The following is a 20354-nucleotide window of genomic DNA, read 5'->3' on the forward strand; positions in this document are numbered from 1 at the left end:
ATCTTGGTGTGTCGTTTAAGTGAAGATGGGTTTCATTGATTAGCAAAATACCAATTTCAAAACATAATAAATCTTGTTGAGAATGCTATTTGCATTCCAGTATGCAATAATTAAAGAGTTTAATGTATTAGTTGTATTATTCATCCTTGAGTGTAGAAAATATAATTTGTGTTTTTCTCAAATCTGTTTGTATTTGAGAAATATTGAGTAAAACTGAGTTTTACTCAGTTCTATTAGCATTTTCTCCAGGACGGTTGTTACTATGGCAGGCTTGTTGAAAATAAATGAAAGATGATGATCAAAAGAAGCTGTTTTCGAGGTTACTGTATCAGCATAATATTTAGACTGTTTTAGTTGTGGGAGATGGTGTAGGAGTGCTGTTAGCATTATTATTATTATTTATTATTACATTTTTTTTTGTTACCGATAACGGTGTGGAATCGAGGGCCTTTTTTTGTGATCTTCTGGTTAATTGGATGTTGTGTACAGCCTTTATAATTTCCTGGATGAGGGCATTCACAATTTTCTGGTGTTATACGAGGCTTTTTACAGGAGGCTGTTGGATGCTTATCGCGAACACTTAATACAGCCGTACTCTGCTTTGCAGCGACTGCGCGCGCGAACAATGACAGACAAAAAAGATAAACGACACCCAAATAGAATACAGCAATCAATTTGCACTCAATTCATCGAATGAGTTTACCTTCGAACACTGTCCTCGACTCAAAATCACGATAAAAAAATCACCAATAATTTGAATGACTCTCACTATAACGTATAACGCTACTGTCAGGATGGATGAAGCAAAAATGCTTTTCATATCCCCCTTTGTCTGTAAAGGAAGTTATTTGGGAAAGGGAGTTTTATGATCAGCTGGGAGTAGAATAGCCTTCGGTCTTTTGCAGTGCTCCGTTTCATTGTAATTGACAGCTCTCACTTTTTTTTTTGAGGGGGGGGGGAGAAGGACTGAGTCCTTGACTCTTTATCCCTTCATCTGATTGAATAAAATCTGTGTGGATGAGGCGTTATTCAGCTAAAAGCTCTAAGTCATGGCTGGGTAACGGCAATAACCGAACCTCAGTTAAAATTTCATTGGCTACACTGCAGCGCTTCCCAGACTTTTCCGACAAAGGAACACTTCACAAATCCTGAAATTTTCACTGAACATCTTGGTTATTTTGGAATGTATTAATTAATAATTAATTGTTAATTTAGCTGATTTTTATTATTAATTAATAATTGCTTATTAATTATTAATTAATTAAACATAAACATCATTAAATTAATCTGATTGCTGATTGCAATCAAATTAATCAGCAATCTAATTGCTGATTTTCATTGACATATCCCATTCTGATCACCAAAAATTTATATTATTATAAGTACTTACGAGTGAATGAAGACTTTTATTCCTGTGTGCTGGTAGTTTTTCCCCTCCTTTTTTACATCCTGGAGATCGCTTTGTAGGCTGGTGGTGGATGAATCACAAACACCTTCAATGAGAGATTTCTTAACACCAAAATTAAACAAAGTCCCTTGTCTCTTATTCATATTAAATTTAAATCTGTAGGCCTATTACTTTTAAAAAATCACGGCACTACCGTTTCGAAACAAGCACTTTCACCCTACAATAAGAACTTGCGAAGAAAGTATTCAGTATTACTAAATCTGAGAACAGAATACAGACTACCTTGATCTTCAATTTTAGTGGAAAAATTTTCTTTATACTTCCTTGCTGATTGGTCACTAACATTTGAAACACAGATGTCATTTCTTTCAGTTTTGAGAACAGAGGATACGCCGCCCATTGTTGTAATCAGCTTGCAGGCAATTTTTATGATGGGTTATAAACAGCAGTATTCCCTTTCACAAATGTTGAAAGGTTTCGATGTGTGAAAATTAACGATACTTCATGAATACTTCCACGTTTAAAAATACACGGGTTGGACACTAACATTTGCTACACAGATGTTATTAGGCCTTCTGGGTCTGAGCTTTTCGACATATTCACGAATATTATTCTCCTCAGAATATTTCGACATTAAAATATTTATTTATGAGAAATGCTTAGAAAACTAAAATGACAAATTCCAGGAAAACGTCTTGCAGAACACCATTTGGGAAACCCTAGGCTGCAGCATTGCCATCCGTTATCCTGGATCAGTGGCCCAAGCTTATTCACAGCTCTCACTAACCATTAACCATTAACGTTACTGCCAGGATGGGTGAAGCACTAGTGCTTTTCATATTCCCCTTTATCTGTAATGAGAGTTGTTTGGGAATGGGAGGTTTGTGAGCAGTTAAGCTCACACTCTGAGAGCAGTTGTGTTATCTATGATCAGTTGAGAGAAGAATAGCCTTCGGTCTTTTGTGTTTATAGTAATCAGTCTCATTGTAATTGACAGCATGTACGATCAGCGGGTTTGAATGTGAACTTGACTTCACGAAGAATTTTTCTGCAAGATCACGAAGAAAGGAGGAGATATATGGAATGCCGGTTTCTCGGTGAATCTGTGAATTTCTGGTGAACCACGGTGCATCCAGGATCATCCTAATGCATTTGTTTGGATTCTCTGCAATTTCGAAATGTTTGATCTTGAAGTGTGACTCCATGCTGGTGAGGCGTAGGTAATGACTGGACATATTACCATCCAGTAAAGAAGCAATTTATTATGTAGGTTCAATTTGCTCTTGCGGTTGATCAATGGGTACAGCTGTGCTATTACTTTAGAAGATTTGGAGCCAATGAGATTGATGTGCTTGTTAAAAAGAAGGTTCTTATCTAATACCCCAAGATATTTGGTCTCTGATTGCCATGGGATCTTATGACCAGAGAGCAGGATGTCTTCTTTATTGCAGACCTTTCTTCTTGAAAACAGCATGACAGAGGTTTTGAGGGGGTTCACTTGAATCCTCCAGTTGGTGAACCAGTTTGTTAGCTCATTGATACTTTCTTGGAGTCCCGTGATTGCTAGGCGAGGGCTGAGCGATCTTGCTAGAACAGCGGTGTCGTCGGCATAAAGGGCCGTAGTAGTTGTTCTTGAATTGAGAGGAATATCTCCTATGTAAGTTGTGAAAAGTATTCGTGCCAGAAGAGAACCTGAGGTACTCCCGCCAGAATTTTGCGCCTTGATGACACAATTCCGTTGAGTTTTATTTGCATGTATATTTCACTAATATATGAGTATATGAGTTTCACTAGTTTAATTGGGATATTGGCTTAAATTAGTTTGAAGATGCCTTGATGCCAGACCATATCAAAGGACTTGGTAACATTTAAAAATACAGCAGCAATGTGAAGGTGCCAGTTAAAACCATGAGTGATATGTTCTGTTAGTCGGTGAATTTGTTGTACTGTGTTGTGAGCTTTGCGAAACCCAAATTGTTCATTTGGGATTATTTTCTGTTTGTCCATTGCTGATTGTAGTCTTGATAGGATAACCTTTTCTGTTACTTTGCCAAGACAGGAAAGAAGACTGATGGGCCTGTAGCTTTGGGGAAGTTGTGGGTTATTACCAGGCTTTTTCAGAGGTATAATGTCAGCGATTTTTCAATCTGTGGGAAAGTACTGGAATCTTAAAATGGAACTGGTAATATTAACTAGATGAATTATGGCTTTCCGTGGGAGTAGCTTTATTATTCTATTGGTAATGCGATCAGGGTCGAGTGCCTTTTTGTTCTTCAGATGGGAAATAATATTTATTATTTCTGTTGGAGATGTGGGGGTGATGGTTTCTAAATCTTCCTTAGGCTGTCTTAATGAATTTCTAACTTTACGATGAACTTTGTAAATGAGATTGATATTTAAGTTTACGTAAGATGGGCTGCATTGATTTTTCAGATTGTCAATTAAGGCTTCTACTTTTTCTTCATCTGAGTGTGCAATTCCAAGATTGGTCTTCAAAGGGGGGAGGGGTTGTCTTTTGGTACGAAGAGATTTTACAAATTTCCACATGGAGTTATCTTCTGGGTTTATTTTAATGAGTTTGGATTCCCATTTGGAATTCCTGTGCATCTGGAGGGCTTCTAGAATCTGTCTGTTCACGTTGTTTTGTCCTGCGGGGCTCTGGTGTTGTGATTTCGCTTTCTGGCTTTATGTTTTGGCCCTAATCAGGTCCATTATCTCTTCTGTGATCCAGTTGGGAGCATGGAAGACAGTGATTCGAGTGACTGATGCTATTAGTGTGTTGATTTGCCTAGTTAAATTGCTTACAGCCTGATCTATTTCTTCTTATTTACGAATGACGGGGGTGGACCGATGTGGACTGGGAGAACCTTAGAGAGCTTCTCCCATGGTAAGAAAGAATGATGAGGAGAGAGCTGATCTTGAAGTCCTAGCCTGAGCAGGATGGGATTATGATCTGAGTTAAACTCTTCTAATGTCTCCAGCTGGTATTGATATTTGATGTTTCTGAGGATAACTATGTCTAATACAACAGAACTTCCTGATTGGCTGTAGTGGGTGGGTGGGCTTAGTGGGTCCAGCTACTATTGAGTTGAGTGACGCATATTTGAATTAGGTACAGCCTTTGGAGTTGATTGACGAACTGAACCAGGCCGTATGTTTGGAGTTTAGGTCTCTTGCTATAATTATGGAATCTGTGGAGCCGAGAATGGAGTCTAAGTCTGCTGTCAATAGTGGAATGCTGGGAGAATTGTATTTTAAATTGTACGCTGCGTAGATTTTGAGTTTGCCTGCGTTATTAGTGTGCACCTCCACACCTGTCACCTCAAGGTTTAGAGTTTGGGGGCTGGTCAACGAGTTGTGGCTCAAATAATTTTTAATAAAAATATCTGTGCCGCCTCCACTAGAGTTACGTTTGTCTGTCCTATATAAAATATAACCTCTTAGTTTTGGGTTGTTTGATGTCTGAGGTGGGATTCACTGATCAAGATTATGTCTGGATTGCATCTTTTTGCGAATTCTTGAAGCTCGAGAATTTTATTTGTTAAGCCATTGGCATTCCATGCTGTTATCATGGGAGAATTCAGCTTAAATTTTTTAAACATTATAGAGAGCTGTTAATATGGATTGGGTTTCTAGATAGAATTTCTTTATGGAAGATGGTGAGGTGCTTGCTTTGCTGAATTCATGCAGCATTATTGCAAATGACGAGGTTAAAGCTGATGTGAGTTTAGAGCTTGTTTGCTCTTGCGATGAAGGAGTCTGGGTTCTTACCGCTTCCGCATATTATTTGGACATGGATGAAGGTTGAGTGCCTTCTTGTGCTACCGAATGTGAGGTATTATGATCTGGAGGGCGACCTGTTTGGTTGTTTGTGTCATTGCTTGGAGGAGCGTGGTTCGTTCTTGTTGATCCACGGTTTTTTTGGATGGAAAAGGCATCCCTTGTAATTAGCGGGATGTGGCCCTCTACAATTGGCGCAGCACGCAGCTGTGGATCTGGGCTTGGTGCAGGAGTTAGTTTGGTGAACCTCACAGCATTTTAGGCATCTGTAGGCATGCCCTGCCGATGTCTTCTTCCTTAGAGGTTCGGTTGTAATTTTAAGCTTACAAATGTGAGTAACTTCATATATTCTTTTTTGTGTATTGGAGATTTCGAACAACACCAGTGGCTTTGGTGTTTTATCTGACCTCAGCATCCTACTGACTTTGATTGGGGTCAATCCTTGACTGATGAGGTCAGCTGTGATCACACCAGTTGTGCTGCCCTCAGCCACTCCTCTTAGAACCACTTTTAAGTTCTTCTCGCTTGCTAGCGCAAAGGTGTGGAAGGGCAATTTAGAGTTGTCCAGCATTTTCGTCATTATGCGATAATCTGTGACAGTGGTAGGATGAATCTTTACACCCTCTTCAGTATTTCTTGAAATACTGAAGAGGGTGTAAAGAAATATCAATTTGAGAAATTGATATTTCTCAAAATATCAATTTCTCCAGGAGAAATTGATATTTTGTTCCCCTAGGGATCTTGAGACTGAGGTCCATTTATCTTTATCTCGAAGGATAACTGGAGGGACCGTTTCTTTTCTATCTTGGGTGACCTGATTTTCGTGAGTTGTTACATCATCTTCCATTCCATCTTCCAATGTTCTGCGTCTTTTATTAGATTGTTCCTCCTGTGAACAATCGAACTGTCGGGGAGGAGTCTTTGTAAGTGGAACAGGTGTAATGTCCTCTTCGATGTCCAAATCATCGCCTTCGGTGTCATTTACTTGAGTGAAGAGATTCAAGCAACCAGGATAATCCGTTTCACATTTCTTTAGAATGAATTTGAGAATGTCAAGTGACATACCTTTGTTTAAATGTTGAATGGTGTCCTTGATATCTTTTACATTCTCCATCCTTGTGTACAATGAAGGAATATTCGATGTCTCATTCCTGACGACCTAGGAGGGTCTATTGACAAATCCCTTAGACTCACGCAAAAGTCTACCAGCTAAGCAATGTATAATCACAAAAATAGTCAAAAGGAAGAACGCTTACCTCTAAATATATCATTCGGAAGTCCTAACAATATCACACTAATCAAAAAACGCGAGCAGCTAATTCGTAATCCTAACTCACAGCTCTCACTAGTCCTTATAAGGACTGGCTTAAAGGGGCGAAGCAAGAATGCTTTTCATCTTCCCCGTTATCTGTAGAGGACAGTGTAGGGATAAGGTGTTATTGAGGTATTAAAGCTCTGATCATGGCAGGAGGGTAACTTTTCTGTTACCCTCCTGTTTTTCTGTTTAAATTTTCTGTTACTGAAATATCATTTGATAAGTAGAACTAGTGGTATTGGGGTTCCTACTTGGTGTAGCTTGAAAATTAGACCATGATACCAAATTCTATCAAATGCTTGTATTTGTCCAAGAAGACTACGCCAGAATGTTGGTGCCATTCATACCCTTGGGTGATGTATTCAATGATTCTGTAAATTTGGAGGATCGTAGAATGTTGTTTTCTGAATCCGAATTGCTCGTCTTGTATGACTTGGGTTGTTGTCTGTTGCTTCTTGAATTCGTGTTAGTATAGCGCGTTCGGCTATCTTGCCTACACACGATAGAAGGCTGATAGGCCGATAGTTCTGTGGGAATTGTGCATTTTCCCCAGGTTTTGGAATTAGGAAGACATCTGCAAGTTTTCATCGCTCTGGGAAATAATTTAGTCGAAGGATGGCATTGGTGATGGCTACCAGATGTATAACCCCTTTACGTGGGAGTAGCTTGAGTACCTTGTTCCTTATACCATCTGGTCCCGGAGCCTTTTTGTTCTTTAGTTTTCTTATGATGTCATATATTTCTGTTGGTGACACGGATTTGTTGTTGGATTGGAGTGAAGCGTTTTGAGTTATTTTACGCACTTGGGTGTGGATTTTTCTTATGAAGTTTAAATCTACATTGGCATAATTGGGACTGCATTGTCTTCTAAGCTGTCTGCAAATGCTTCTACCTTTTCCACGTCACTGTAGACGACTCTATATTTTCCTTGGATTAGGGGAAGCGTGCTAGGTTTCGAACGAAGTGATCTCATCATTCTCCACAGTGATTGACCCTCTGCGTTTAATTGGTGCATTTTGCTATCCCAGAGTTCGTTACGGTGATCCTTTAGGGCATACCGAACCTAGTTTGTAGCTCTGTTAACTGCCTGTGTGATATTTTCTTCTTAATCTGTTTTTCTATCGGATGAGACATTTTATGTCTTCCGAGAGTTTATTTGGTGGTGCGCATTTGGTTGTATGTGTTACCTGTGATACTGCTGTTAGTACTTGCTTTTCAAAGGTTTTTACTGCTTTTTCTATGTCTTCAGTGGATATTATATGTGTGGTACTGGGCCAAGAATTTCCTGGAAGGCTGAGGGAAGTTGTTTCCAGTTTATAAAGGTGGAGGAATTTTCCGTTAAATCTTGTGTGGTGCCTAGTTGCAATATGATGGGGTTGTGATCAGAACTTAATTTGTTGACCGCATGTATTTTATAACTGTGCGCTATGTTTTTTAATATAGCTATATCAAGCACATCACGACGTCCGGTTGCTCCATATGTTGGTTCTGTGGGTCCTATTATTGCTATGTTTCGTGAAGCAGTATAAGAGTTGAGTATTCTTCCGTTGATATTTTAGTTTCTGCTATTCCAGGCTGAATGTTTAGCATTAAAATCTCCAGCTATAATTACTGCCTTACCTGCATTTAATATTTCGTCCAGATCTGATTCTAGGAGTTTTTTTATCTGGGGGGGGGGGGGTTGTAGGCTGCAAATACCATGATACTGCTTGTGTTCTCCATGTGTATTTCAATTCCTGTTATTTCCATGTGTTCTGTTTGAGGTGTGGAGATTGCGTTGTGTTTTATACTTCTTTTAATGAAGATGGCAGTTCCTCCTCCTCTTGCATAGGTTGTGTCTGTGCGGTACATGGTGTAGTTGTTGATTCTTGTCTTGTCAGATGGACGCAAATGTGTTTCATTTACTAAAATGATGTCTGCTTGGGGTTCTGCTGCGAATACCTGTAGTTTTATGGCTTTGTTGGGTAGTCCGTTAGCATTCCAGCTAATGATATGTAGAGAGTTGGGTTTTATTTTGCTTTTATCCATTAAGGATTGCAGAGAATAAAATCTGTGTGTTTTTTAGAATGAGTCCTTGGCCTCTTGTGTTGGGTCAGTTTGTTGGAGTTCTGCAAGCATCTCTCCTATACAGCTTGTTATGTTGAGAAAATTGGTCTTGCTGGTTTGCTGTTGGTGGTTAGTTTTGGGTTTGGAGTCTTCTTGTTGGGTTGGTCTTGCAACTTCTGCATATGATCTTCCGTTTGTTGTGGAGGCTGTGATTTGTTGGGTGGGTGTGCTTTCTTGTATGGGCTTGCTGCTTTGGAGTTGTATCTTCTGGTTTTGAGGATGTGCTGTACACCCTCTGTAGTTGGCGGAGTGTGGGTGCCCGCAGTTAGCATATTTCGCTGGCTGGGTGCGTGGTTTCTTGCGTTCTAGTGTGGCGTGTTTTCCTCCGCATTTCACGCATCGGAATTCTGCTTTGCAGCATAGCTGTGCATGACCGAACTTCTGACGTCTGTGACATTGTGTTGTGGATTTGCGTCTCAGAGAGTCTACTTTTATAATTAGGTTGCAGATGGTTTGGAGGTCGTATATATCTTTCTGGTCTTTTGAGATTTCGACTAGAATCAAGGGATAGGGAGTCTTGTCAGCTCTGTGCATTCGGCTTACTTAATGGGGTTAAATCCTTTGTTATGTAGGTCTGTGATGAATTCTTCTGTTGATATTGTTTCTGTGATTCCTCTTAGTACTACTTTCAGATGTTTATCGCTGTTGAGTTGGAATGTGTGATACGGTAGGTTGTTGTTAATCCAAGAATTTTGTTATGTTTCTGTAGTCTGTCGATGTCTTTGGTTGAATTCGTATTCCTTCTTCTGTGTTTGTTGCCTTTGTGAAGGTGATTCCTGTTGTTTTCAGAGCGGTGGCGATCGATGTCCAGTATTCCTTGGCCCTTAGGATGACTGGGAGTATTCTTTCCTTTGTTCCTTTGTCTGTTTCGTTTTCTCTTGTTTTGGGTATTTCCATTGTGTTAGATATTTTCCTTTTCTTTTGTACTTTCTGGAAGTCTGTATGCGATTCTGCTGTTTGGTAGGCGTTGCTTGTTCGTCTGATTGTGGCAAGAATGCTAGGTCTTGTTGAGGGTGTGTGTGTCATCTTCGTTGTTTTCGTCGTCCATGATGTCGTCTGTGACTGCTGCGGCGGGGGGGGGGGGAATGTGTCGTACAGTTTTACCTTCCCTGGCCAGTTGTCGTTTAAGAGTTTTCCTAATCTTAGGAACTCTCTGTAAACTTCTTCGAACGTTAGGGGCTTTTCCATGGTCTTGTTATTGCTAAGTTAAATAGAGAATTGGTTGCTACTTACCAGAACTCTTTGCTACTTAGTAATGAGTTCTGGCACTCAGAAACGCTCCTGTAGTCCTTTTTGTAATAATGTTCCAATACTTTGAGAATAATCCGTAATCCTGAGATACGAATATATACTATTTTCATCAAAATATCAGTAAATCACTAACTCAATTGATCAAAACTCACTCGGTGTCACTTAATCACTCTTAGATCAGTAATTTCAGCATAGAATCATCATAAAAACTCGGAAAACACCTCCATCTGAGCTCTCACTGACAATTGACATTTATGTCTTTAGGGGTGAAGCAAGATGCTTTTCATATTCCCCGCTATCTGTTGTGGTTACAGTGAGGGTAAAATTTATGAGCAGTTTGCTCGCCCTGAATGGGCATGGAGATTATGTATCGCTATGGGATGCTAATATAGCTTTTGGTCTTCTATATTTGAATATGTCCGTTGGATCGTATGCTGCAGCTTGCTGAACCAAATCGTTGGGAAGTGTGGACGTCTTTAGGAAAAACTTGGTTGTTAAGGATTGTAGAAAAGAGAAAATATAGGGAATATTTGTGTCTCTGTGGAGTTGATCGTTTCTAACATACCACGGGGCGTTCAGAATCATTCTCAAGTACTTGTTCTGCACTCGCTGTATTTTGATAATGTTAGCATTAGAGGTGTGGCTCCAGGCCGGAGAGGAATAGGTGATTATAGGACGAATCGTCATCTGGTATAGTTGCAATTTGATTCTGTTGCTGAGCTTGCTATTTCTATTAATTAGCGGATAGATTTGAGCTATGGCTCTAGATGCCTTTTGCACACACAGACTTGATGTGTTGGTTGAAAGATAGCTTTTTGTCGAGAATTACACCCAGGTAATTTGTATCTGTCTGCCAGGGTGTTACTATTCAATTAGTATTGAATAGTAACACATCTCATGCAGGAGACATTAGCCTTTTTGAGAAAGAACGGCTGAGCTTTTCAGGGGGTTGACTTCCAATCTCCGCTTGGAGAACCAACCCTCCAGCTTTAGAATGTTTTCTTGAAGTTTTCTGGTAATGAAATGGGGTGAGAGAGATCTGGTTAGTATTGCCATATCGTCCGCATACAGGGCCAAAATGGAAGTCATCGGATTGTGCGGGATGTCTGACACGTATATAGAGAACAGCAATGGAGCCAATAGAGATCCCTGCGGCACTCCAGCAAAGATGTGGCGCTAGGAGGATGTAGAACCGTTGATTTTTACTTGCATTGATCTATTCTGAAGATATGAATGGATTAAATGAACCATTTTTAGTGAGGTACCGGCTGAGATAAGTTTGTGCAGGAGTCCAAAATGCCAGATTTTGTCAAATGCTTTGGATAAGTCTAGGAAAACAGCGCCTGTGCACTGGAGCCAGTTGTAGCTGGTACTGATGATGTATTCGACAATTCTGTGGATTTACTGGATAGTACTATGGTGTTGCCTAAAACCAAACTGTTCTTTAGGGAGGATGTTTAGGTCATTTACTGAGGTTTGGAGTCGTGAGAGGATGACCTTCTCTGCAACCTTACCCAGATTTGAGATGAGACTGATTGGACGATAATTTTGCGGTAGGTGTGGGTCTTTGCCTGGCTTATGTATAGAAATTATGTCAGCCAGTTTTCAGGTGGAAGGAAAATAGTGAAATCTTAAAATTGCATTTATTATACTGGTCAGGTACACTACTGCTTTTCGGGGCAGAAGTTTAATCAATCGATTAGTAATGCAGTCTGGCCCAGGAGCTTTTTTGTTCTTTAATTTTTTAATAATGTCATATATCTCAGCAGGTGATGTTGGTGCAATATGGTCAGTGCTGGTGATAGGAAGTTTGAGTGAGTGTCTGACCTTGCTGTGAATCTTATATATGTGGTCAAAGTCAAGGTTTCCATACGAACGCCTGCATTGCTCCTCTAAGTTGTATGCTATAACTTCTGCTTTGTCTACATCTGTGTGAGCAAGGCCCTGGTCAGAGAATATTGGGGGGGAAGGGATCTGTCTTTGTTTTTGATATTTTTCAGTAGTCCCCAGATGGAGTGATCAATAGGTGAAATGGAGGATAACTTTTCATCCCATACTTGGTCTCTATGAGCTTTGAGTGCATCTCTTACTGCCCCATTTAATCTGTTTAGATTTGTTTTATCTTGTGGTGTACACGTGTTACGGAATCTTTTCCTAGCTCTGTTTTTGTCTCTGATCAAGTTCATGATGTCTTCAGGTAAACGATCTGGCTTGCGGGCAGATTTGTAGGAGGAAGCTACCTTTATAGCAGAATGAATTTGTTGTGTGAGATTTGTAACTGCAGTTCCTACTTCTTCTTTTGTGCGTATGTGAGGAACAGGTCCAATATAATATTTGAGTGCTGCTGGCAGTCTTTCCCATGCAATGTAGGAGTGAGAAGGAGGACACAGGTATTCTTGATTTCCCAGCTGTAGTAGAATTGGATTGTGATCGGATGATAGTTCATCCATAGATATGATGTTGTATTGAAGTTTAATATCCTGCAGGATAGCTATATCCAGGATGTCAGCAGTGCCGAAAGTACTGAGATGAGTTGATTCAGCGGGGCCTGCCACAACAGCGTTGCTTGATCCTAAGTAATTGGAAAGAATGCAACCATTCTTGTTTGTGGTTGTACAATTCCACGCAGGATGCTTGGAATTCAGATCTCCGGCAATAATGGTGGGCTCTCTGATGCATAAGATGGCACTTATATCAGAGTGAAGTAGAGATTTTTGGGGAGGGTTGTAAGCTGAGTAGAATTTCAGTTTGCCAGTGGAGCTGGTGCCTACTTCCACGCCTGTGATCTCAAGGTTAGTGGTTGAAGGATTGCTCACAGTGGTGCTTAATGTAGTTTTTAATGAAGATGGCAGTGCCGCCGCCTCTGTCGAGTAGTCTGTCATTTCTGTACAGGTGTTAGCCCCTTATTGTAGGATTGTCTGGGGGTCTTAAATGAGTTTCACTGATTAAAATAACATCTGGTTAATATCTATCTGTGAAATCTCGGAGGTTCAGAATTTTGTTTTTGAGGCCATTGGTGTTCCAAGCAACTATCTGAACAGATGCTGGAATGAGTTTATTACTATTCATTTATGAGAGCTGTGAAGATGACATGCGTTTTACGAAGAAATCTTTCGGTGGAGGTTTCAGTAGAGTTTAATAGGCTGAAATTTTTAGCATGTTTGCTAGTGAGGCCGTAATAACAGCTGTTAGATTTTTAGGTGCTGTTGGTTGATTTTGTTCTGGAATTGGTCTAGTTGTACGGGTCACATCGGCATAACTTCTTGTTTGCTTTTGGGTGTCTCTATTATTGAAGGTCTCCGACTGTGGCCGCTGAGTCTCCGGTTTTGATGTCTGGGCCTCTGGTGTTCTTGTACTGTAGGAGTAAGGCTGATTGACTGCCTCCATCCGTCTGTTCTTTGGGTGCCGAGTACATCCTTTGTAGTTCGCAGGATGAGGGCCACTGCAGTTGGCACATTTGGCCGAGGTGGTCCTCGGCTTTGTGCAGGTATTGGTTGGGTGGCTGTCTCCACATTTTAAACATCTATATTCCGCTCTGCATAGATTCTGGGTATGGCCGAACTTCTGGCACCTGTGGCACTGCCCAGAAGATGATCTTTTACGGAGTGGTTCCGGTGTGACGATGAGACCACAGACTGTTTTTAAGTTGTAAATATCCTTGTATATTTTATGAATCTCAACAAGGACTAATGGCATGGGAGTCTTGTTTGCTTTGTACATTCTGCTGACCTTGACTGGAGGCAGATCCTGAGAATTTAGGTGAGCAGCTATTTCTGCTGTGTCAATGTCTTCACAGACACCACGAAGGACAATTTTAAATTTTTTTTGGAGCTGAGCGCAAAGGTATGATACTGGATGCCTCTGTCGTCCAGTTCTTTGGTCAACCTTCTATAGTCTGTCACTGTTACTGGCTGGAATTTTATGCCTTCATCCATGTTTTTGGCCTTAATGAAGCCAATATGCATATTGGACATTGTGGATCTTAAAGCTGCCCACTTATGCTTTTCTCTAAGGATGATCGGAGGCACCTTTTCTTTGGGAGAAATAGCGGCGTCCGAACCTTGAGAATCCTGTTCCATTTCAGTATTGTCATTGTGCGGTTCATCTGTTGTTCTTCGCTTTCTGCGTGCGCGCACTTCTACAAAGTCTGAAGGAGTAGAAGGCACCGATTCTAAATAATCTTCAGCGACAACGTCCGAGACACATTCGGGGGGGAAATGTGTCATACAATTTCACTTTTCCCAGCCAATTATCACTCAGCAGCTTTCCTAGTCTGAGAAATTCCATGTATACTTCCTCGAATTTAGTCTCATTCAGAAGTTTTGCCATTTCAATAATTTAAAATGTGTTAAGACACAGATGGAGAAAGAGTAGAGATTTCTCAGGTGTCCCGAGCAGGTAAAGATAATCCTGTGGACTTTTGAGGGTCCACTAGCAAATCCCGTAGACACTCTTAGGTGTCTACCAGCAATAAAATGTCACTATAAGAAACAAAGGTGATACTAGCGGCAGTAAGCCTAGCGTATCGACCTTGTAATTACAAATGACTTTCCTGGATAAAGCACTATGGAAAATAAAGTGACTGTTTATGGTAGCAAGCAATTAACTACTATTACTAATGAATAAGCATAAATATAAATCGCTAAAAACATATCAATCAAATTCACAATTCACCATCAATAATACACGACACGAAACACTAACACGCGAGCCGCCATCATCTTAATATATCTTACCACTCAAGCTGAACAAATAATCCCTGAGCTCTCACTTATAGTCCTTATAAGGATAAGGACTGGCTTAAAGGGGCGAAGCAAGAATGCTTTTTATATTCCCCGTTATCTGTAGAGGACAGTGTAGGGATAAGGTGTTATTAAGCAATTAAAGCTTTGATCATGGCAGGAGGGTAACAGCAATATCCGAGCCTCAGTTAGAACTTCATTGGCTACAACATTGCCATCCATTACCCTCCAAGGGTATTGGATTTAATGAATCAATCACCGACTGTTTAAGTAAAGGTGATATCTCAAAAATACGGACAATCTCTAGGCCACTCCATAGTGGGCGAAAGACCGTCCTTATCTCAGCGTTGGTTCCACTGAGTGAGGGGCTCCCCCACCACCGAGCAGAACCGCTCAAATTCAGAAGAAAATAATTCACCGACAAAGCCCCTCAGCGGGCCGTGCCGGAGAACACTTTCCCCGGAGACTCAAAGTGCTCCCTTAAGGCAAAAACCTCAAGAGAGCAAACTCTCGAAACTCATTATCCAAGGGGGTAACAACAACAGCCGAACCTCAGTTAAACTTCATTGGTTCAGCATTGCCATTCATTACCTCCAATGGTATAAAATCAATCACCGCACCTCACGGTCGATTGATTTCCCCTCCATCCTGAGCTCTCACTAACGATAGTATATGCAATCTATGTGCTAAAAACCTATGATAAGGAATGGTATTACTTACCAAAATGTAATTATGAAATCAACCTCTTTTATGTATCCTTGATGTTTTTTAATTAAATGTATAATGTTTAATTAGAAACGCTTTCTTTTATGGTTTTTCGGCTACTACTTAACACAATCTGGGCACATCGCTCCGAAAATTATCGCATCACTGATATAATGACTATGGTTACTAACGCCACTTGGAAAAGAAAGATTATTTTTTTTTTAGAGAGGGAAAAGTTGAAAAAATACATAAACATTTTGAATAAAGCATATCCTAAAGATTTTTGACATCTCCTTAATCACGTTATCAGGTCGAGCTTATTAAACATCGCCATTTTAATAGTACTTACAAATTACAAGGAAATTATTGCATATTTGTTATAATTTAAGAACTTAATTTTCAAATGTTCAGTCAGTTTACACTAAGCTAACCATTCTGGATTTGGCAGTGTCATCCCCGATTTTTAGGCCTAAGTCCTGCTTTTCTCATAAAAGTCGAGATTATGCATTTTTAATGCATAAGTTGGTTATACTTTTTTGTTTGTTAAAGGATCCTTTACGATTCTGGCTGAGTTTTTTACTTATGCTCGTGATTAACTCTAAACATTTCATATAAGTCAATTTTAATTCGCATTTACAGTATGATAGTTTCAAAAATGTACTAAATGCTACTATATATTACAGGTTTCTAGGTTGAAATATAATTAACTGAGAAACAAAGAAATCCTGTTGTTAAAACATTACTAATATGACGGTAGCAACTTATTTGCAATCTGCGCCTTCGTAAGAGTAATTCCTTTAAAATCTGCGTGGTGGCATTTCAAATTTTCCTCCATTTATTGTGCGGTCGCACATGCAGAGTGCGATACAACACTCATCTCTTGAGAAAATAATCCTTGGGGGAAAAAGTGTAAATGCCGACCCATGGGGAACAGTTAAATGTTGGCTAATTATCCAATATAACAAGGAAAAATTGAAAGAAATGCATCGGAATCTGAATGAATAAAACAAAAGCTGCTAAAATCGTAAGTTAAGCAGTAATAAAACTCAGTACGCATTACTGGAAGAAACAAGCTAATTAATTTATGGTTAACATTCATTTCTCCTAATAAACTTGGAGGTAAAAGGAATAATAATAATAAACTTAATCCAACAAACACCAATACTCGATGTGCTAAACATATGGAAAGTAGCAAATGCATATCGTCAGTTTACTCTCCTATAAAATGGAATATGAAAAAATTAATGGCCTGATAGATTTAAAATTTAAAACGAACCTAAGTTTATAATGATATTTACAGAAACCAGCCAGTTTTTTAGATTGATTCGTAGTAAGTTTCAACTAATAACTGCAGAGGCAGGCAAAGGTGCGCGTGCACACACACACACACATTCTTCTTCTTTCTTTATGTGCATATTTTTCTTCGAATGGCGATAAAAAAAAGTCCCCCCCCCCCGTTCACAGTATTGATTTTATCGGCGCTCCTTTCCATTTCTTAGCATTTTCTTTTCTTTTTTAATTATCAAAAGGAGGAGTATCGAGCAGCAGTTTCTGTTGACTAAATTTTACATGCAGGAATTATTTCCCCCCCCCCACACACACACAAAGTCCAATCTTAATTAATACAGGAATCCAGAACTGCTCAAACGAACACTTTATATTATGATATATATGTACCACAGAAATTAATAATTTTCCAACTACTCATGTGCCCACTGTACCTATAGTTAGTTCTTTTTAGTGGACAAGATGTGGTTGTTGTGACTTATGGCCTATGTAGCTAAAGCTATGAGGCCAGTGTAGTAGGGCCGTTAGTTGGGTGTGTTTCCGACAGGTTTACGTGCTTTACAGGATGAAATAATTCGAGTTTCCGAAGGGAAAACCTTATAACCTCTATATATGACCGACTGATTCACTTTCAGAAAAACCCCCTATAAAACCCTATATAGGATTTGAACGCAGGTCTTTTACAACCAAAATGGCTGCCAGAGGCAGAACCTTGTCATGGATTTGAGTACAGCAGCTATATTTCATTTCTCAGGGTCCGAAGCCTAGCGTATGCTGACATATTCGTCTCTGTAGACTTATATTCTAATACCATCAGACTGAAACAATGTTAGACTGTAAGATTCTTGTAACATATCCTTAGCTTTTTGATGTGAGAGGCTATAGGACTGCAGGCTGCATTTGTGTGTGTGGGGGGGGGGGGGGGATGATGATCAAAGCACAAGCAACTGTGGCTATGAGATCAGTATAGTGTCTCTTAATTGCGTGTGTTTTCTCCAACCTATTTGCATGTTTGTGAGATGGAAACCAGAACTTTCAGGAGGAAACCTGTTTCCTTTGGTACCTGCTAAATCACATTTAGTTGAAAAGTCTATAAAAGTTTCTCTCGTTCTAGATTCGAATCCATGTCTTTCCAATAGAACACGACTACTACGGGGTCTCTCGATGTTTTCTGGTTGTATATTATGCATTTCTAGCCACGCTAAAACTTTAGCAAGCTGCAGTTTTCCACCACACTTAACCACCTATCTGCTGTCACCTAATCATACAGTGCTCAAAGTCCTTTAGGTCTCGCTGTTGTCCCAAGTTATTTGAATTTCATGGGATATCTGCCTGCATGTTTTATATATCCGAAAGGACAAATGTTTATCCACGTTTGAGATTTCGTGGATAACGAAGACCGACTTAATCTGGCAACAGTGTGGAATATTCTACAGAATCCCTTATAAGTAAACATACAGTATATGCGCAAACATTGGCCTTTACGTGATTGAAAGAAATTAGTAAATGTTACGGAATTCAACCGACATTGCGAAGCATAAAATTATCCTTGAAACCTTTTCATGAAAATCTCACCTATGAAAGGTGTAAACTTACAGTGCATTATTACCGTGAGATAAGAGTAGATTGTACAGAAACTGCTCTATAGACAAATCATGGAACTTTTCAATCCACTTCAGACCTTAATAAGCAGAGAAATGCTCCCCACGGACGATAAAAATCATCCATCACATAAGGCATTCAAAAACATCCATGGTCGCAGTGGAATTCTAACACAAAGCCTGTTTAGTTAAGGGGATTGTTTGTTAGAAAGCAGAAACGCTCTCTGTTCAAGCCAACCAGTCTGCATCTCATACTACTGCTACGTGCATGACACAGGATTTTGTGAAGATGGTTCTGACAGGCTCATTTCAAGAGAGACACGCGAAAATGTTAAAACAAGTTTATTACAATAAAGTATTGTAATAAAATAAAGTATTGGGGGTATGTTCACATACGTTAGAGAGAAGCTTCTATACGTTGTTTTCCATGGTAGAACAGACATTAATTTCAGCGTAAGTGTAATATCCCAGAAATCTTAATTCCCAAACTAGAATTCATAAATATATGTTGTAAATATAAACATGTTACTTCGAATTTAATTATTTGCACTTTTTTTGTTATATATGACGGGCTAATAAATTTTAGCCGCTTTTTTCACAATCGCACTCACCCAAAATGTAAATCTACTGTGTACGTTAGTATTGTGGGTTGTCAATGTGATGAACTCACATTGGTGAGAATATTTATCAATTTCAGATGGGTAATATTTAAAGCTGTAGAAACTAATAAGATAAAGATGCTACATTTCGTATGTCGAATGTATGGATTTTCTGATAGGTTTAATTGTTTTACGGGATTTATATTAAAAAAAAAAAAAAACGGGTTTCTGGAAGGGGGACCCTTCTATCTAGGTATGAGACAGCTTACTCGTAAGCTATGAGACTGTATGAGATCTATTGTGTATGAGACGGCTTTTCGACTGACGGTGAGTACCTTCGACTGAAAGGCCCTTGTAAAGGATCTTCGCGTCCTAGATGCGATTCGAACCTAGATGTCTCTCTCTCTCTGCGAATAAAGGGAACTGTCGTTACTGAGTGAGCTGAGCTACGGAGGCTGCACAAAAATTAATAGACTTTTAAAAATGATATAAATGACAACAAAAACAGTCTTACAGTCATTATAGTTTTCGAAATACATCGATTTTAATCAATTAATCTGCTTTGTTATATTAATGTTAATATCTTGATATAGTTTTATATGAATAAAAATTCTTATTCGATGATAATTTAATGAAAAGAAAGAAGCGTTCAATGAAATGTTACTAAGATGGGAAAAGGAGTGGGGAGAGAAATCACCCCACATAAATTTCTTACGTTTTCAAAAGATTTATCAGTCTAAACCAGGAGTCGCCAAAGTCATTTGCCCGTCGACCCCTTCAAGCGTTTCTTGACTTTTTATCGACCCCCTATATTTTACGATTACGTAATTATAATAGGACAAGCAAAAAAAGACGCTTATGTGAGTTTTTAGATTGTTTATTTTATAGTTACAGTGTTTATTGTATGTATAATATAGTATATATTATTATTACTATCACTAGTAATATCACTGGTATTATTGGTGATATTAATAAACTACTGGTATTACTACCAGCGCTGCTCAACTCTTCAATATAGAGAAGTTTAGTTCGTGAATGAATAACGATTGAATTATAATATGCATGTTGATGAATTTTAGAACATTAACGCTCACTTGTATGTCGATGCGCAAAAATGAGACTGGGATCGAATACTTGTAAGTATCAGTAAATAAGAACCACGCACGTGTTGCAATCTCGCTCCCACTGCGCCCGCCGGCAGGAACCACCAACATCCGTTTATTGGTAAATACGTCATTTTGGCTTACTTGATTGGCCTCAGTAACTATTTTCATGACCTTACTCCATCTTACAGGTCCATGAATAGGACCTGTAAGATGGAGGTAATCCAAGTTAACCGAATTAAATATTACCAATACAATGATGTCTTATATTTTTCTGTCGACCCCTGAGCTCGAATCGACCCCTAACACCCCTTTGGCGACCACGTCTAAACAGTGATATAAATGTTTAATCGTAAGCAATTTAATCTATTCAGACACATGATTCCTTGTTTGATTAACAGCCATAAAGGAACAGCAAAACTCATTTCGGTAGTAAATTTAACCGCAAGGACACCTC

The sequence above is a fragment of the Typopeltis vanoorti genome, chromosome 18 (genome assembly GCF_054136105.1).
Source record: "Typopeltis vanoorti isolate ZY-2024b chromosome 18, IOZ_Tvanoo_1.0, whole genome shotgun sequence".
NCBI classification, from domain to species: domain Eukaryota; kingdom Metazoa; phylum Arthropoda; class Arachnida; order Uropygi; family Thelyphonidae; genus Typopeltis; species Typopeltis vanoorti.